The 18,488-nt window shown below is 42.7% G+C and overlaps 1 long non-coding RNA gene across 1 annotated transcript in view; it reads right to left on the reverse strand.

Moving 5' to 3' along the window:
• LOC122794295 overlaps positions 1-18,488 on the reverse strand; it is a 354,718-nt gene that overhangs the window by 211,533 nt on the left and 124,697 nt on the right. The window lies entirely within an intron of this gene.

Genomic DNA, 18,488 nt, shown 5'->3' on the forward strand with positions numbered 1-18,488 from the left:
ACAAAGAAAGGGTAGAATGGACTGTAGCGTGACCATCTGAAACTTTGTTCTTTGCACAGACCTGTTTAGTCTGCTGAGATCCAGAATCTGTCTCCAGTCCGCTGTCTTTTTTGGTACTAAAAAAAACCTTGAGTAAGTTCCGGATCTGTGCTGGTCTGCCGGGACTTCATGGGTGGCTCTTTTTTCTAGCAGTTTTGAAACTTCTATTACTGCTTGCTCCTTCAGATTGGGTGGAACATCTGGAAGGGTCTTCCTTGACTGTAAAGGGGGTTGATGGAAGGGAATTTTGTAACCTCCAGATATAACGGACCGTACCCATCTGTCTTGTGTTAAACTTTGCCAGGCTTTTGGGTACAGCGAAAGTTTCCCCCAACTGCCTCCAGTGTTTAGCAGCCGGGCAACTCTTCAGGGATGCTGGAAGGGCTTATCAGAGAAGGATTCTTTGTGGCCCTGGTTCTGCGGACCCACTCTGCCATGAGGGAGGCATCTATTATTATTGTTTCCCCCTCTGCCTCTAGAGGAAAAATCACTACGTGTGTCAGGCAAGGCTCCCTGAGATTTACATAACCACATCTTCCCACTCTTCTGACCCTTGGAGTAAGGTCTAGAGGGAGTGGAAAAATGGACTCCCACGGCAGAGAGAGTCTTGCCTTCTTGCTCACACCTAGTTAAAAAGTGTCTTTCACCTATGGTCCAAAAAGAAAGGAACCATCAAAGGGAGTGTTGGTGAAGGATGCTCGAAAGGGTTCCGCAAAGTTAAACAGCCACATCCATGCATGCCTCCTGAGGGCCACCCCGGTACCTGCGGCTCTACTCACCCCATCAGCTGCATAGGAAATGAGCCTCATGGAGGAGTTAACAGAATTAAGCATCGCTAGCTGGGAAGCTACCTTGGCTTGTGCTGCCTCAGATGTTGGATCTTAGAGGGTATCTCCGAGCTCTTTAAGGAGATCCCTTTGAAGTTGGGTAAAATGACATGGGTAGTTCAGTGACCTCATAGAGAAGGTCGCTGAATTGAACATTTGCTTCCCGTATCTGTCTATCGTCCTAGACTCCTTGTTAGGGGGATGGACAGATGAAGAGGTCTCCGCTAACTCTTTTTTGGTGGCTGCTGCTACCACCATAGCATCAACAGGAACACATTTCGAAAGGAACTGCTTATCCTGGGGTGCTGTAATGAATTTGCTAGGTCTCCTCGGAGTCGGTTCCACTGTATACGGAGCTGACCAAGCCTTTCGAGCCACCACTGTCATAAGTGGATCGAAAGGCTGAGACACCCAGGAGGTGGAAGTTCGGGAACCGAAGGCATCCAGAAATAAAGACTCATCCTCAGAAGGGGCTAGGGGATTCCAGTTCCCCCTCTGCTTAAGCATTTCTAGGATGTCCGAGAAGGAAACATCTTCAGAGGGGGATCTCGGGGACCCTTCTGAATCATCTAAGTCAGAATCAGAAGTGACAGACTCGGGGGGAGTCAATGTGCTTCCTCTTACACTTTTTCTTCTGAGGGGGCTCTTCTGAGTGATCAGGAGAGGCCTCAGAAGAGGAGGAAACACCCAATGGGATGTCCTGAAGCATCGGTTCCCTGCACTTAGGGTCTCTAGGAGGAGCAGAGGTTGGCACAGGCACTACAGGGGACAGAGTTCATGCGGCTGATAGTGGAGCTGACTCAGGGGACAGCACACTCCGCATGACATCTAAGTCATCCCTGCCACGATGCAGAGAAAGCTCCGGTTCCAAAGAAATAGGAATCTTTCTCTGCACCGAGGGGGATGGCTCAGAGGCCAATGTTGGAGCCGAGCTCACCTGCGCCGAGGCTCTGAGAGGGAGAATGGGGTCGGACATGGGTCCGATGTCACTCGCCCCCTCAGAACTGACGAGGGAGCCCCGGCAGCCAGGTCCCTCGATGGAAGGTACCACCGAGGGAATCGGAGCCGACGTCGGAACCGAAGGAGATAGTTATCGGAGCCGATAGTTCCACTACTCGAACCCCAATGAACTCCGGCTCCAAACTCATTGGAGTCGGAGGAGGGACATAGAGAGAAGTGAACGGAGCCGATACCTGTTGAGGAGGGCTGGATAACAATTTAGCTAGTGCCTGCAACTTTAGCAACCTACTGACCACTCTCTCCACATCATGATCTGACAGTCTAGAGAAACGTGAGGAGTGAGAGGATTGGTGTCTATGCTCGCTCTGAAGTAAAGGAGACAGAGGAGCTGAATGCACCAACTCTAGTGAAGGGGACTTCAGCCTCTTGTGGCTCCGTGATGGCTCCAAAGCTTCTGATGGAGCCGATGGGGAGGTTGTCTTGTCGGTGCCAGCCGGAACAGACATAGAAGGTAAATCCTGAACTGAAAACGGTTCTGAACATGGAGCCGACGGCTTAGTGGATTTAGGGGATTTCACTGGCTGTGAGCTCTTGGCCGGTGAATCCTGGGGTTTTAAAAGACCCCTAAGAATCAGCTTATTCTTACGCTCCTGCAGGACTCTTGGACTAAAGGCATGGCAAATAGAACAAGAGTCCTGCAGGTGCACAGCGCCTAAACAATAGACGCAAGAAGTGTGCCCATCTGTCACAGACATTTTCTGATAGCATGTGATGCTGCAGTAGCATTGTCGCCTCACAGTAAGACGCTGTCCGGTTCGATTCTCAGCTAGAGCATCTTCTGTATGGAGACATGTGTGAATGAGCATACCTTTGTTGAAGATTGTGCGTCAGAACTGCAACTCGGCACGTAAAAATCTACTGCCAATCATTAGCGGACCGGAGTTCCGCTGTGGCCACCCCTAACCGGTAAAAGCCAAAAGACGCAACAACATGAGTCACACTTCTTGAACCCAGAAACCCTGGATTCCTTTGACATACTTTACAGTAGAAACAAATTATAACAATAACAAGAAGCAATATACAGTCTACAAAAAACACACCTACTAGAAGGACTATAGCTAAAGGTTTTTTTTTTTTATTTTTTGAAAGATAATAGGAGAGCCTCTAACTTAAACGGCTAACCTGACAAGAAGAGGAGGCGGGAGGGGTGGGGGAGAACTCTCCAAGTTAAACGAGTTCTACAAAAGGAGGGATACTATTTTGTTTGTGTCTTTCGGCTTTTCCCGGTTAGGGGTCGCCACAGCGGAACTCCAGTCCGCTAATGACTGGCAGTTGATTTTTACATACCGGCTTGCCAGGCCTGATGCACAACCTTCAACGAAGGTATGCCCATTCATGCATGTCTCCATGCAGAAGATGCTCTAGCTGAGAATCGAACTGGACAGCGTCTTACTGTGAGGTGACAACGCTACCGCAGCACCACCACTGCGGATACTATAAGATAAACAATTATCTATCACAGAAACAAACTGTCGCTAATAATAAAATACTAGAAAAGTTAAATTCTAGTGAAAAAGTTACACAAAAAACTATATACAAGCCTGAGCCGGAAAAACGACACCTCGCAGCTGAAGCGGCAAATGAGATCTGGGTAGCTATCACTAGGCATTATGGGATAAGGGGTAGCCTCGAGCCAGTAAACAGTTCTCAAGCTATTGAAGATGGCAGAGTCAGAGCAGAGGATCGGCTCCAATCCCAACTAGCAAGAACGAAGGCGAGATAGACAACTTAACATTGTAACTTCGGGATGCCACAAATTCTCAGGATAACAGGGTCCCGCACTCTTAAAAACTCATATAAATCTACTGGCAACTGCTCAAACAGAAACAGCTCTTCCAATGCTATTCTCACAGCCCTCTATGCTATGTTTATCTCATTTAATGAACCAACATTATATACGTTAAGCATTCTCCCCTGATAATAAAGGTTGTACATAATTGCAAGTACTCCACCTTTATCAGGATGCATGCATCTAATGTCTACATCTTGTGTAATAAATGTTAAAATGTCATTTTCATAAGGTGACAAATTGTAGTAGTGGTGTTGGCACCTTTGTTGTAATAAATCTCTAATCTCCTTTTCGCAAATTTGTCCAAAGGTGTGAACAACAGGGTGCAATGGCGGATTAATGACACTTTGCCTTTTTAAATTGTCATTACATGCCCCCACCCTGCTACCATCATTCGTGCCATACATATCAGGATTTAAGTTTACTTCAAGTCTAAAATTGTGTGCTCAATGTTGGCCCTACATGAGGGCACAAAGTTAAACCCTTTTAAAAAGAGGGTATGATGGACAGGCTCCACATAAAGCTCAGTAAAATTATATACATTGGACTGTTTATAAGATGTAACTTTAACAGTACCTGAAGGGCTAGAATAAACAACTTCAGACATTATCTCCTGCTCTGAGTGTTGTTCCTGCCTTGTTGCCATCTCCCTTGCCTCACATTCTGGTTCCCTCTCAGTGGTTTCCAGTGGTTGCTGCCATAATTGCCTTGCCGCTGCCGGTTGGCAATTTATTGGGAACATCTGGGTGGTGGTGTTCCTGGGGTAACATCACTGTCATCACATTGCACGACTTTTTGCTCTGCACCCTCCCTGTCATGGTTCAACTCTCTCAAAAAAGGTACAGGATAAAGTCTTGTTGGAATAATCCAAATTGTCCCTGGCAAGCTTCTTGACTTTCCTGACTCGTGAGGCAGTATTTTTTTTTTATCCACTTCAAAAAAACTATCAATCATTTTTATACTGAGAAAAAACTAAGTCTTGTGTGATTGACCTGACAATTTTCTGTACTATATTCCTAAGCTCAATCAACCATCTCTCATTCTCTCGCATAATGATTTTAAGCAAGTCCAAGCCAGTCCAATCAAAGAGCTCCAACAGTTCAAGAAGAAAATCACTATTAGGCACCACACCTTGGGGGTATATCCACACACGCAGTACCTTCTGGATGTGCTCCCTTTTAGCACTCTCCGCAAGAAATGCATTGTCTAATTGTAGAGACTTATATTTAAAAAAATGCTTTTGCAGGGGGTGAATTTGTTCAATATGCTTACCATTACTTTTATTTATTTATTTATTTTTATTTTTATTTGAAATTTGTTGACTGGGCTAGTCTAGCTGGATATATGTACATTTTCAGTAGAGGCCCGTGGAGATAAGCTCCAAACAGTTCAAAATAATTTCTCGTCAAAAGTAATACATGTTTATAATGCAAACACATTCTCAGTAAAGCAGATAAACATACTTTAACTGGTCACATATTAATAATGTTTAAAAATGCAGAGTATTAGACTTGACTTAGTACAAATACAGTTACAAATTAGCATTCAGAAAGAATAGCATAATGTACAGTACGTGTAGATACAAAGAAAATTAAGAGAAATAGCAGTTACGTAATACATCTAGTAGTAAAACATGTCCAATAATTTTTTTTTTTTTTTTATGATACAGTAGTAATACTATGATGAAGTGGATCAGTATATGTTAAGATGAAGTAAAAGCAGGGTTGAGAAGGTAGGGCTGAATCAAGTATCAAGAGCTAGTTGGTCAGTCAGGGTTCGTACATGGGCATATCCAATGTGTTTTGAGGAAGAACTTTAGGTTCTTTTTAAAAAGAGTTATAGAGGGAACTGTAGAAAGTTTGGAGGGAAGTATTTTCTTCTTGCCCTTCTAAAGTGGATGTAGTATCCAACCACCTATTAAACTGAGAAGGGCAAGCAACCTGCTGTCCATTGCTGTTACCTTCTGCTTGAATATTCCTTTGAGTTTCAGTCTCCAGAATAGGACTGCCACCAAGAAGCTTTTGTCTTAAGGCAGTAGTGACTTCACAGCAGTACTTTTCCTAAATGGAACACATTGAATAACTCCCATCTCACAAATAATTTTTTGCATGCTTCCAGCATGCACCCTGAACATCTCATTAAGTCATTGCCTTATGATGAATTTAGAAGAGTATGGATGAATACATCTGAGATGGCTTCTAAAGAGAAATCTCTGGCTGAAGTAGAGGACAGATTATTGGCCAGAGGGTATTCTAAATCTATTCTTAATGAAGCAAAGAATAAATTGTTGAATAATGTGATAAGTAGGGAACAATTGCATGAGAACAGGAAGTCTGGACATAGAATTTAATTTACTTCAAGAGAGGAGGGGACAGAAAATAAAATATTTTATGTTACTAGGTTTAGTCCCTTTTTCAGACACACTCAGACAGGTGGTTACAAGGTTATGGTCAATTATAACAGCTAATGATAAACTCAGCATTTTATTTCCACAACATGTGACTTTTTCTTTTGGTAGATTTCTAAACCTAAAAGAATTGTTGAACTACCCAATTTCCAGTCAGACCCAGAATAGTTAATTAGGGTCTTTTCCTTGTGGGAGATGCACTGTGTGCCATAGAATCAGAAATGTATCTATTACTATGATCAATGGGCACAGATTTGTCTCTCAAGCAAGGTTCAACTGTCAATCATGTGGTGTTATATACATTCTGGGTTGTGGGTGTGATGACCAAAAGAAAAAAAATAAGATTAGAATTTTGGAACATTTGGGAAATATTAGAAGGGGTAACATAGGGTTCAGTCCAGTGGCAGAACATTTTATTGAAGCCCATTCGGGAAATTTTGATTCCCTGTTTTTTAGTGCATTAGCCCAACCATATGGCAACTGTGGTAGTGGTACTCTATTTGCTAATAAGTTAAATCAGCTGGAGACTACTTTGTTAGGTTTGGTACCTTGGTCCCACATGGATTAAATCAGAAGGTGGTGTTAAATTTTTGAAGAAATTTCATTGATAATATGTCCATATATGTGTATACGTGTGTGTGTGTTTATATTTTTCATATGAGAACATACACACATTATGAGGTGCTGTTGTTATATTTATGTAAACTTGGTTAAAATGTTTTTGAGGATGTTGCTGCAGAAATCGTAATTTTGTTGCTGCTGAAGTTCTATGGGAAATGTAGTTTTTCATGACTAAGGGATGTGTTTATGTATAATGGTCACTTTAAAAGTGGGATGTACAGGAAATTTTGAAACACAATTGTTTAATTATTTAGTATAGTTAAGCTTTAGAATTTGATATGTTAATATCTCTTGAAGGCGAAATGCCAAGGTACCAAGATTAAAGCTGTTTGGTACTCCAAATCTGTGTGTGCCTTTTGGATTAATTTAATGTTCAATCTGCTTTTTATAGCAATCCACCTCTTACATCATCATCCTGGACTTAACAATTCCATACTGTACTAATGAATCATGTCACTCACCAAATTCCTGGTGCTTGGGTCGATTTGTTATTTCACTAATATAAACACCAATAATTTCCAGAACAAATGGTTATATAGCAGATTTCTTCTCAGATATTTTTTGTGACACTGCTTTTGTATCACTGCTATACACACACTCTCTCTCTCTCTTTCTTGAAAACAAATTTATAACATACCTTTCAGCATTCATTCTACTGTGGTATGCATGCAGAAACATAGCAACTGTATCTTCTTGGCAATTTCGACTACTCTGACTACAGTCAAAAGAATGAATTTCTGCATACAAAACTTCCAATTCTCAGGCAAACTATCCAGCAAACAGAATTCTTGGAGGCCTTAGCTGCACCAAGTGTCAGTAAATAAACTGTCCTTATTCACTTCTGTCATGTTGCGATATATGGACTTTATATGCACAAATTAATACAGATATACACCAGGTGATGTGTGTAGCTTGCTCCTTAGCTTTACTTTTCAGATTATGCAGCAGTGTACAGGAAATCAAACCATGACACAAACAACATTTTTCTGAATAATGTAAGAGCACCAGTCCTTTAAGAGACATACCATATATTACACTGCACTCGAGAATTAATTACTGTTAAAGGATTCACTGTAGCAGAACAGTCTTGACGTCTGCTGCTGCTATGGCCTCATTGAAATATGTTCTTTATATGGAGGCATCCATTTCATCACTGAGCTTAAAAATTGGCCTTATTGAATGTTGCCTTTTTTAAGTCTATTATGATGGCCAGTTTTGATTTTCCCCATCTGTTCTAGCAATCCTTCTAAATTACAAGATAGTGATATATTGTGGCACTGTCCTATACCGATAAAGTTGAGTCACTTAAAATTCAAAACACAGACTTATGTGGCTTGTCATGGTGATCGTTCCCATGCCTCCAAACTTGCCTATTTTAGTATGAAATTCTCCTTCAGACCTCCAGGGGTTCAAAACGAGTCGTTTTAGGCACCCTCCAAGTGCACCTTTTAAAACTGTTATCTTTGGTGTTGTGAAGTAATGCTCCGGTAAACAACTTGAATCTTAAGGTCCTGCGTGAACAGTGTTATCTCTGCTATTCTAAGAAAATATATCAGTTCCTGATCTTTTCCTAACAAGTTACACCACAAAAGACGCTATATAATATGACTAATCCTCCTTTATGATAAAATGCTGTCTGTACAAAGTGAATGGAGAAAAATTTGAATGAGGAAAACATTTTCTCCCAAAAATGACTTAAAGGTTTAATATGCATCACAGCTGAAGGAAGAGATGAGCTGACTGTGGATGCCGAGCATAATTTAATATCAAAAACAAAACTTGTGACTCGTGAAACTGCAAAACAGCGTAATTTTTGCTCCTTGTCTGGGGTACAGCAATTTCTAGAGGCAGTGTACTTAGAAGCAGAGGATGTAGAAGCAATATCCCTACATGCTGGACGCAGGGGCACGGCACCCCTGAAAAAAAAAAAAAAAAGAAGAAGAAGAAAGAAAAAAGCTACATATGCATACTTATTATAACAAAAGATCAGATCTACAGGACTCATATCCATCCATTTCAACATACAGGACCACCTGTCACAGGTACTAGTCGTCTCTTAATGGTCTACACCTTCTTTTTATTCTCCAGACCTCTAAAGTGATTCATAACAGTCAGAGCCAAAAAAATGCAGACACACACACACACACACACACACACACACACACACACACACACACACACACACACACACACACGCGCAAAGAACAAAACAAAAAATTACACACAATCCCTCCAAGGTTCACCACCATGGAAAAGGGCAAAGGTGCATTGGACTGCTGAAGTGGAGGGAGCTGGCTCATGAAAAATCTATTATAGTATAAGTATACAACTTCTGTTTGTTACATTATTTAGCCCATCCACTTCAATACACAAGAGACAGTCCCAAGCTCTATCTCTTGGGTTGCATTAAAAAATAATCTACTGATGATTGTAACCCTGAAGGATGACCTGGACCTTGAAATCACATCCAGCATATAGTGTGTGGCAAAAGTATGTAGAGAAGCCCATGTTGTAGCTGTACAAATACTGTTTAGGGAAGCATTTATGAAGAGTGCCTGAGAGACAGCTGCTATTCTAGCGGAATGTACTCTAAGTGGAGTATGCATCTCTTAGCTGTATGTTTGATAACAAATAATGCACTCCAACAGACCCTTGGACAATCTTGTCAGTGGCAAAACAGATAGTACACTTGCCTTTGGTGCAGAAGGTTGTGGGTTCTATTCCCACACTAGGTAGCTCAGTTTCTGACACTGCAGTGCAGCATAATGGGGGTGCTGCACTTCCAAGTATGCCATCCTTCATGAGACTCCATCGACTTAAGTTGGTGGTAAGCTCAAGCGGATGTAAAAGATCCCACTGTACCTTTCAAAAAGAGTAGAGAAGTTCCCCAATGCCCGGACTAAATTTCCCCTACATACAGAAGACAGAGCTGAAAAGGGATAAAGTTCTTTCAATGTAATCCACAAAGATAATCTTGTCAAGTTCCTCCTATTATTCAAGCTGGTGGAAAATCTCTGGTTAAAGTTAGGATTGGGACTATCCCATGCAGGTAAGCAGGGTCCCCGGCCATTACTGAAACTAGAGCAGACACATGCTCAGATGAAGAAACAGGAGGTCTCGAGAAGACTGACCAGATGGTTGAGAGAAAAAGGTCTTGAATGGTCCAAGACAGAGATGTTTCTCAATTAGGTAAGGCCAAAACAGATACAACCACACTTGCAGTGGCCAGTACAGGGCTATGAGGAAAACTCTGTTGTGTTTGGCTTTCTATATGTAACCTGAGAATAAGGGAAAATGGCCAGCAAGCACAGAGAAGTCCTACTGGCCGTACGTAGCACTACCACATCCCTTTGCAACTATCTGTGCAGAGGAATTTGGGAGAAGAAGCTGCTGCTTTTGGCAGTGGTGGTGGGGGGGGGGGCAAAGAGATCACAGTATGGTTTGCCTTAAAGCCAAAAACAAACCTCTCTTGACTGTGAGACGTCAGGATATTTCATACAGAGTCAGCAAATTCATAATGTCTCTGCCAGGCATGCTTTCAAATGGTAATACCCATTCTGGATGCTCTTGCTGAGCAATCAACTATGTTGTGACAGTCTCACATACAGAATCAGGTTACAGACGGTAGATATAGTTGCTGCTTGTCACTCTAGTGTAGCACCTTCTGCAGTACTTTCTTGCTTCATTAGCTACACAACAAACACTGGAAACTAAAAGAATGTGACAGTTTGGCTTCCTGACTAAAAAAAAAAGTTGAGGATTCATAAACTTCTTCATGAAATTGTCCATTACCCTGGAATCCTTAGCTGGTGAAAATGACCAACAGGGTCTAGTCCGTAGCCTCTCTTTTCAGGGCCACAACCATGACTATAGAGTTGGCTAGCAGTATCTTGGTCCACCACTCCTTGGAGAAAAACTGGAGGACCTTAGCCTGTCTCTTTAGGATAGGAGCAACAACATGTTACTGTAGCGCCCTCTGCACATCCAAAGCCACCTTTATATATAGGAGGGAGTGGAAAGCCTCTAGCAGAATCTGTTCTGAAGAGCAGATAGAAGGGGTCATGGCTTGTAGACCTTGTCTCACAACTTAAAGATTTCCTCAAACTTAAGGTCATCAAGTGGGGAAATGGAGACTGCTCAGCATCAGCTCTATCCATGTCCAGAGTAGAAGACTTCAAGGCTGAGTTAACGTTCTTCCTCTTGAACTTTCGCTTCTTTGAAACACCTGAAGGGGGCAGGTTTGAAAGCAAAAAATATGAAGATCTTGGCAGTTGTTGATAATCCTGCCACCAACTTTCCTGTTCTCTAGAGTCAGACAAATGCTTGTCATAAGTTAAGGCCTATGTCAGAGCCAACCCGTGAGAAAGCTCACTCAACAATGCAAGTTGCACTGATGTTTTGTTCACCTGTTCTAATATGGACATGAAAAGGTCTCTGGCCAAGTTTGGTAATGCTTAGGTCATAACTACAAAAAAAGCCAATGCAGAGTTTCCTGCTTCTGATGTTGCCATCAAGGCATCACTCAATGCCAGTCTCAGAATTGATGGCATCAAGCCCAAAGGACTGAATGCCAATTATGCCAAAGCCAGAAGTGGTACCAACATCACTGGTGCCAAAAAAGTACAGTTGTGTACACCTACCATAAATGTAGATGTTCGAGTGTCTTCACTGTTGCAGTCATGACTGTAGGGTTCTCCCCTGCTGGCAGGCAGCCCTCGGTCGGCCAGAATCCCAAAGTCTGGGTCCGGCGTCGGCTGTTCAACCATGCTCCCTGACATCAGAGCGCCAGGAGTACAAAGCTGACAGCCGACGCCATCTTCTCCAGTTTTTCTTGCCCCAGATGTCAGGAGTCCCAAAATGAAAAATGTCCCATAACCTATGCAAATACACCTCAGAAGAATGGTGAAGAAAGGAACTACACAAAAGTAAAAACAAGAGGGGATAGGAGGGAGGAGCAGACTGCAACAGTGAAGACACTCGAACATCTACATTTATGGTAGGTGTACACAACTATACTATGTTCATCGTGTTTCACTGTTGCAGTCATGACTGTAGGGTAGAATACCAAAGCTGAAAGAAAGGGAGGTGGTCATAAAGAAGGGGCGGCTAAAAGGCCCTGCAAGACTGCAGAGGCAAAGCCTGCCCTAGACTTAGAGTATAGAGATAGATTGTAGTGCTTAGAAAAAGTATGCACTGAACTCCAAGTTGCAGCTATCAAAATGTCTTTGGTAGGAACTCCTCTGAGGAAGGCCGCAGAAGTGGCAGCAGCTCTGGTGGAATGAGTTCGTATACTCCCTGGGATTTGCTTTCCATGGTGTGAATAACAAAATCTGATTCCATGAGCAATCCATTTAGAAATGGTCTGTTTTGAAATGGCTTTACCTTGGGAACTTGAAGCATAAGAAACAAACAATTGTTCTGATTTTCTGATGTCCTCGGTTCTGTCCAGGTAAAAACGTAGCTGTCTGTGTACATCCAAGGAATGTAAGATCCTTTCCCCTTTATTTTGAGGAGTGGGGAAAAAGGTTGGCAAGTGGATAGTTTGATTTAAAGCCACTTTGGAGACCACCTTAGGCATGAAATTAGGATTAGTCCTCAAAGAGACCCTGTCTTGATGAAAAATAATATATGGTTCCACAGCCATAAGAGCTTGTAACTCTGAAACCCTCCTGGCAGAGGTTAGGGCTAACAGAATAGCTGTCTTCCAAGATAAAAACTTGATGTCCGAAGAAGCAGCAGGCTCAAAAAGAGGCAAAGTTAGTTTTTCCAAAACATAGTTGAGATCCCAAGCAGGAATGGGAGGAGATCTAGGAGGCCTTAAGTTCTTAGCTCCTCTGAGAAACTGTCTCATGAGCTGGTGGGAAAAGATGGGAGGGTCCGTATTATAATGAGCAGAAATAGCAGAGGCATGTATCTTAATGGAAGAGAAAGAGAGACCCTTATGTAAGAGGTCTGTCAAGTAGAGTAAGATTAAAGTAATGTTAGGAAGGAGAGGATCAGAATCCTGAGCCTGCATCCAGGAACAAAATATTTTCCATTTCCCTGCATAAGATTTTCTAGTGCTAGGACGTCTAGCTTCTAAAATGACATCCATAACCTGCTTGGGTAGTAAAGAAGAAATCAAAGGTCCTGGATTAACCAGGCTGCCAGGCAGAGAGTTCTGACATGAGAGTGTAGAACCTGACCCTGATGTTGGGACAGAAGGTTCGCAGACTGAGGTAAAACCCAAGGGGGGTCCAGGCATAGGTTTTTCAGCGTTGGATACCAAAACTGCCGAGGCCAATTTGGAGCCAGCAAGATTATCATCTTGGGCTTGTCCTGTTTTATCTTCAATAAAACCCGTGGAAGAAGAGGAAGAGGCGGAAAGGCATATCCCGAGAGGTTCCTCCAACTGAATGACAGGGCATCCACTTTCCAAGCTTTTCTGTGGAAAGTCCTGGTGCAAAATTTCTGTAGTTGATGATTGAGATGGGATGCAAAGAGGTCTATGTGAGGACATCCCCAGACTGCTGTTATCATCCTGAATATTTTGGTGTCCAGCATCCATTCGTGTGGATCCGAAAGGTTTCTGCTAGGAAGTTTTGTTTCCCTGGTAGGAACTGAGCTTGAAGATCCAGATTGTAAGCTAGAGCTGTGTTTCATAAATCCATGGCTAGTCTGCAAAGGGGGTAGGAATGAGATCCCCCTTGCTTGTTTATGTACCACATAACTGTGGTGTTGTCTGTCCGTATTAGTAGTTGTCCTGGTTGTAAAAGATTTCTGAAGGCCAACAGAGCTTTCTGAACAGCTAACATTTCCTTTAAATTGATATGCAGGTGTTTCTGATCCTTTGTCCAAAGGTCCTGCAGACAGTTGCCCTGAAAATGGGCTCCCCAAGCATAATCCGAGGCGTCCGTGGTTAGAATCTGAGTGGCAGGAGGTAGACAGAAGGGTTTCCCTTTGTTTAGGGCACATGCCCTGGACCACCAAAGAAATTCCTTTTGAAGGCAAGGAAGGACAGAGATCAGTATGTCTAAACTGTGGCAATGCTGAGACCATACACTTTTTAGGTACCACTGTATTTTCCTCATGTGTAGTCTTGCATATGGTACGAGAAGGATGCAGGAGGCAATGTAACCCAAAGCCTGCAGGAATTTCCTTGCAGATAGTGGAGTTAAAGTTGCCAAGGTTTTGAAAGTTGAAGCCAGCTGTAATTGTTTTTCGGATGTCAGGAATGCCATCTGGGTTGTAGTGTTTAGAAGAGCACCCAGAAAAGTTTTGTGTTGTGATGGTGTCAAATTTGACTTTTTTATGTTTACAGAGAATCCCAGGAACTTGAGGAGGTTCTGTACAAATTCTAGATGCTGGAGTAAGACATCCTTGCTGTCTGCCTGAATTAGACAATCGTCCAGATAAGGGTAAATTTGAATTCCCTTGAGTCTGCAGTAAGCTACTACTGGAGCCAGGCATTTGGTGAAAACCCTGGGCGCAGTAGACAATCCAGAGGGCAGCGCAGAGAATTGAAAGTGCCTCGATCCAGCTTTGAACCTGAGGTATTTTCTGCGATCCTGCCTGATGGGAATGTGTAAATATGCCTCCTTCAAATCCAAAGTTACCATCCATGAATCCTTGGACAGCACTGGAAGTAGCTGCTGTAGAGTAAGCATCTTGAATTTTGGAATCTCTAGAAAGGTGTTCAAGACCGACAGATCCAGTATGGGTCTCCCTGAGTTTTGCTTCCTTGGGACTAGAAAGAGCCTTGAGTAAAAACCTTTTCCCATCTCTGAAAGTGGAACCAGTTCTATGGCATTCATAGCCAAAAGAGTTTCCACCTGGTTTAAGGCCTCCGTCCATTGATGCTTTGGAAGGTCTGGCCATCCGCTTGGCCTTGGCAAGGTATGAAAATGGAATTTGTAACCTCTTAAAATCACCTCCAAAACCCACCTTTCTTGGGTTATTTGAGTCCAATTTTGATAAAAAAAGAGAGTTTTCCTCAGAGAAGGGCTTCCAGGCAAGAAGTTCCTGTAGCCCAATAGAGGGAGTCATTGAGTTTGTTTCCTTTGAGTTTGTGACCTGTCCTCTCCTCCCCTAGGGGTGGAAGCAGTCCACTGTCTTGGTCTGTAAGAGGCTTGAGTTTGAGGCCTTCCTCTGGAGAGTCTATATCTACCCCTCTGAGGCCTGTCTGAAGAGGGAAAGGACCAATTTTTTGAAGGCCAATTCCTGCTAAATCTAGGTGGCTGTACTTGTAAGAAATCTTTAACTGTTTGCATGGATTTCGCCTTATCCTCCATCTTTTTAATCACCTCTTCAGCTTTTGATCCAAACAAAACATTATGCTGAACAGGAGAATCCAATAATTTAGCCTTTACTTGTTCAGGCAAATTTTGATCCTTTAGCCATGCATGCCTTCTAATGACTGTGCCAGAGGCCGCAGCCCTACAAGAAGCCTCTAGGGCATCAAATCCACAATGTAAACCATGCTTCCCAACTTGTTCAGTGGCATGCAATAAGTCATGTAATTCCTTATCATCTGCACAGGCAGAAATAGAAGAAAGTTTTTGTTTTAAAACAGACAAAAGAAATTGCTGGTATTTCAGCATATGAAACTGACAGTTTAAAGCCCTAATAGACAAAGTAGCAGAAGTGTACACCTTTTTGCCCCATCTTTCTAAGGATCGAGAATCCTTTTCAGTAGGAATGGGATTTTTGGCAGAAGCGGCCTTAACTCCCTTAGGACCCTGAGAAATGGTTTCAGGGTCAGCAGAAGGGTTCTGGTATAAAAACTGGTGGGAATCAGGAACCCTGTAATATCTATCAGGCTTAACAGGAGCAGGAGAAAAGGAGTCAGGGGTTAAGTTAGCCTCCGAAGAGGCATCATCCACAATATCCAAAACAGGAGGAATAGCCAGGGGTCTATGATGGGGAAGAAGAAGAAAATCCCTTAGTCTTTTCTTAGATTCCGAATACTCCTGTCCTTCCCAGTGGAAATGTTCCCTCATTTCATGCAAAGTTTCCCCAAAAGAGAAATCCTCAGGGGGAGAAGCTGAAGGAATGGATTCCTCAGCATCAGAATCCTCATAAGGAGGGAAAGAATATTCCTGGTCAGAAGAAGAAACTGAGGAAACAGAGGCCTGATCAGAAGAATCATAATAAACATCCTGCCTTGGCCTTTTATCTGGAGGGGGATGTGAACCCCTAATCATAGTAAGTAAATCCTCCGCCATCTTGAGTAACTGTTTTTGTGACTTGGGAGCCAGTTCAGAAGAGGCCCGTGTTGCAGTCTTTGATTTAGAAGGAGCCTTTGCCTTTGTCTTTATTAGGAGCTGAGTAGGTCTGAAAACCCCTTCGGAAGCCGGTACCTGCACAGCGGCTCCAGACCCATCTGAAGGAGCATTGTCCGAAGGTCCTGCAATAGAAATATTTAAAGGCCTGGTTGGCTCCTCATGAGAGTCCGTTTCAGCCATCGGTTCTGAAATGGCTGACGACAGGGGCTGCAAAAGCACCTCACTGACGACGGTCGAAACTGAAGCTGGCTCCGCTTGTGTGCTATCATCAGATTTGAACCTCGGAGGCCTGTCTTCATCCTTGCGACGTTTGTGAACTCCAGTAGCTGGAACCGTATCCGACAACATTTTGTAGTTAAAGCGCCTACCGAAGTAATGAAAAGCAAAATCGTACCTTCACTTAATTGTACGTTGATAGAATCTAGCACAAAACCGACAACTAGCAACGTCATGGTCAGGGCCTAAGCAAGGAATACAGTAAGAATGAAAATCCTTATGAGGTATTTGCTTCCCACATGAAATGCAATTATTAACTTTTTCTGACATCGGAGTGGAGCAAGAAAAAAGTTTCCCCAACGGGGTACTTAGCTTTGAATGGAGAAGAAAATCTTCGGACTGAAGTTTATCAGGTAAAATCGTCAGGAGTCAGCCGACCGGCACTTGCGAACTGCTAACACCGCACGGCAAGAAAGACTGGAGAAGATGGCGTCGGCTGTCAGCTTTGTACTCCCGGTGCTCTGATGTCAGGGAGCACTGTTGAACAGCCGACGCCGGACCCAGACTTTGGGATTCTGGCTGACCGAGGGCTGCCTGCCGGTAGGGGAGAACCCTACAGTCATGACTGCAACAGTGAAACACGATGAACATCAGGACCTGTGCCTCAATATCAGTGCTAGAGGGCCCAAGGAAATGGCAATGTTGAAGGTGCCAACATAGACATAAATTACTTTGACAGCCACATAGGTGCCAAAGTCAAAGGCAGAACTGTTACCAATGGTGTAGACTGTGAAAAAACAGTCAGCCTCACATCTACTGGCACTGAAACAGGGGGCCAGTGAAGGAACATTGAGAAGGGAGACTTGTGGATCATCTAAAACCACCCTAGAAACTAAGGGGGAAAGGGATTACACCCATCTCAATCTGGGCTTTTCTAATACCCTTACCTTCTTCTATTTCACACTGAGGTTTACAGATGGTCTCTGGAGAGACTGGGTAAAGTCACCAAACAAGGTACAGTGAGCCCTGGTGGAAATTACTTAAATAATCCTGATCAGACATCAAGGATACACTGCTAAGCATTTTTCTCACAGGGACCTATCGCACTAGATAAACTTCTACATGAACCTGAAGCAGAATCAAAGTCAGATTTGTGTAATTCTACCAAAGCCCTAGAAGAACTACTGTCTATTCTAATCCATTTGGAGGGTAGGGAGAAGGCCCTAGATGAAGAAGAAGTTCCCCATCCTACTTTCTTTGCTCTTTGAGTCCATCAGAAGAAGAATATTAAGGCATCAAACCCTTTTAAATCATCTGCATCTTTAGTCTGTAACAGTTTTGTGATTACAACCCTTTAAATTTTGAAGTCTTCCTCCAAGTGAAAAAATGCACACCACACCAAAGTACGTACATCCTGGTACAAAATCTTATGATTAAGCATTGCAGATTTTTTAAATCCAGACGATTTAGCCATTTTTCACACAAAAGGTAGATGTTACTCAACAACAGCAGTAATGCAAGATGCTGTACGATAAAACTGGTTAAAGGAAGCACAGAAGCTACTACCCCAAAATTAAGTGTTAATCAAGCAACAAGAACACACTACAAAACATAGCATTAACCAAAGCTACGATATGGTGATGGAACTCCCACAAGAAAAAGGGGTGTACTTAACACTGCAATACTGGAAAAATGACCAGGAAAGCTTTAACCTGATTGTTAGACATGATCTTCCAGTCCAATGAAAACCATGAAATCTGTGCAGGAAAACAAAGAAAAGTAGCAACCACCCCGCAAAAAAAAAAAGAAAAAACAAGAACCAATGGCTGTTTCTGATGCTGTGCTAATTTCAGCAAAAGAGATCTACAGGATGAATGAGACATGCAAGCAATAATGCCTGACAAGGTGTGTGTTAATGTGTAAGACACCCGCCCAGGGGTGTTATGAGGCCTGACTTGTACATTAATACCCTGCTGGAGAACGTTCATTCTCCAATCAGGGTGCTGATGTACAGTTTACCCATTCTCTAAAAAGCATTACTGTGTAGCCTGGGAAATTTATTGGTACCAAGCTGGCAGATAGTCCTGTATGTTAAATGGGCAGACTGAAACATGCAAAATCCAGTTTTATAAAAATCTGACTTTCAAACTGTGATAAGGACATATTGATAACATTATTATAACCAAAGTACTGCAAAAGTCCACATTAAATTACATCATAAGAATTATTATTTGGATGCCAGAATAACAGGAATGAATCTCTGTAACATGAACACAGCTTTAATGACACCAACAAAACCTCTTGAT

This window comes from Protopterus annectens, chromosome 2.part1 (assembly GCF_019279795.1).
Source record: "Protopterus annectens isolate FY-2018-M chromosome 2.part1, PAN1.0, whole genome shotgun sequence".
NCBI lineage: Eukaryota > Metazoa > Chordata > Ceratodontiformes > Protopteridae > Protopterus > Protopterus annectens.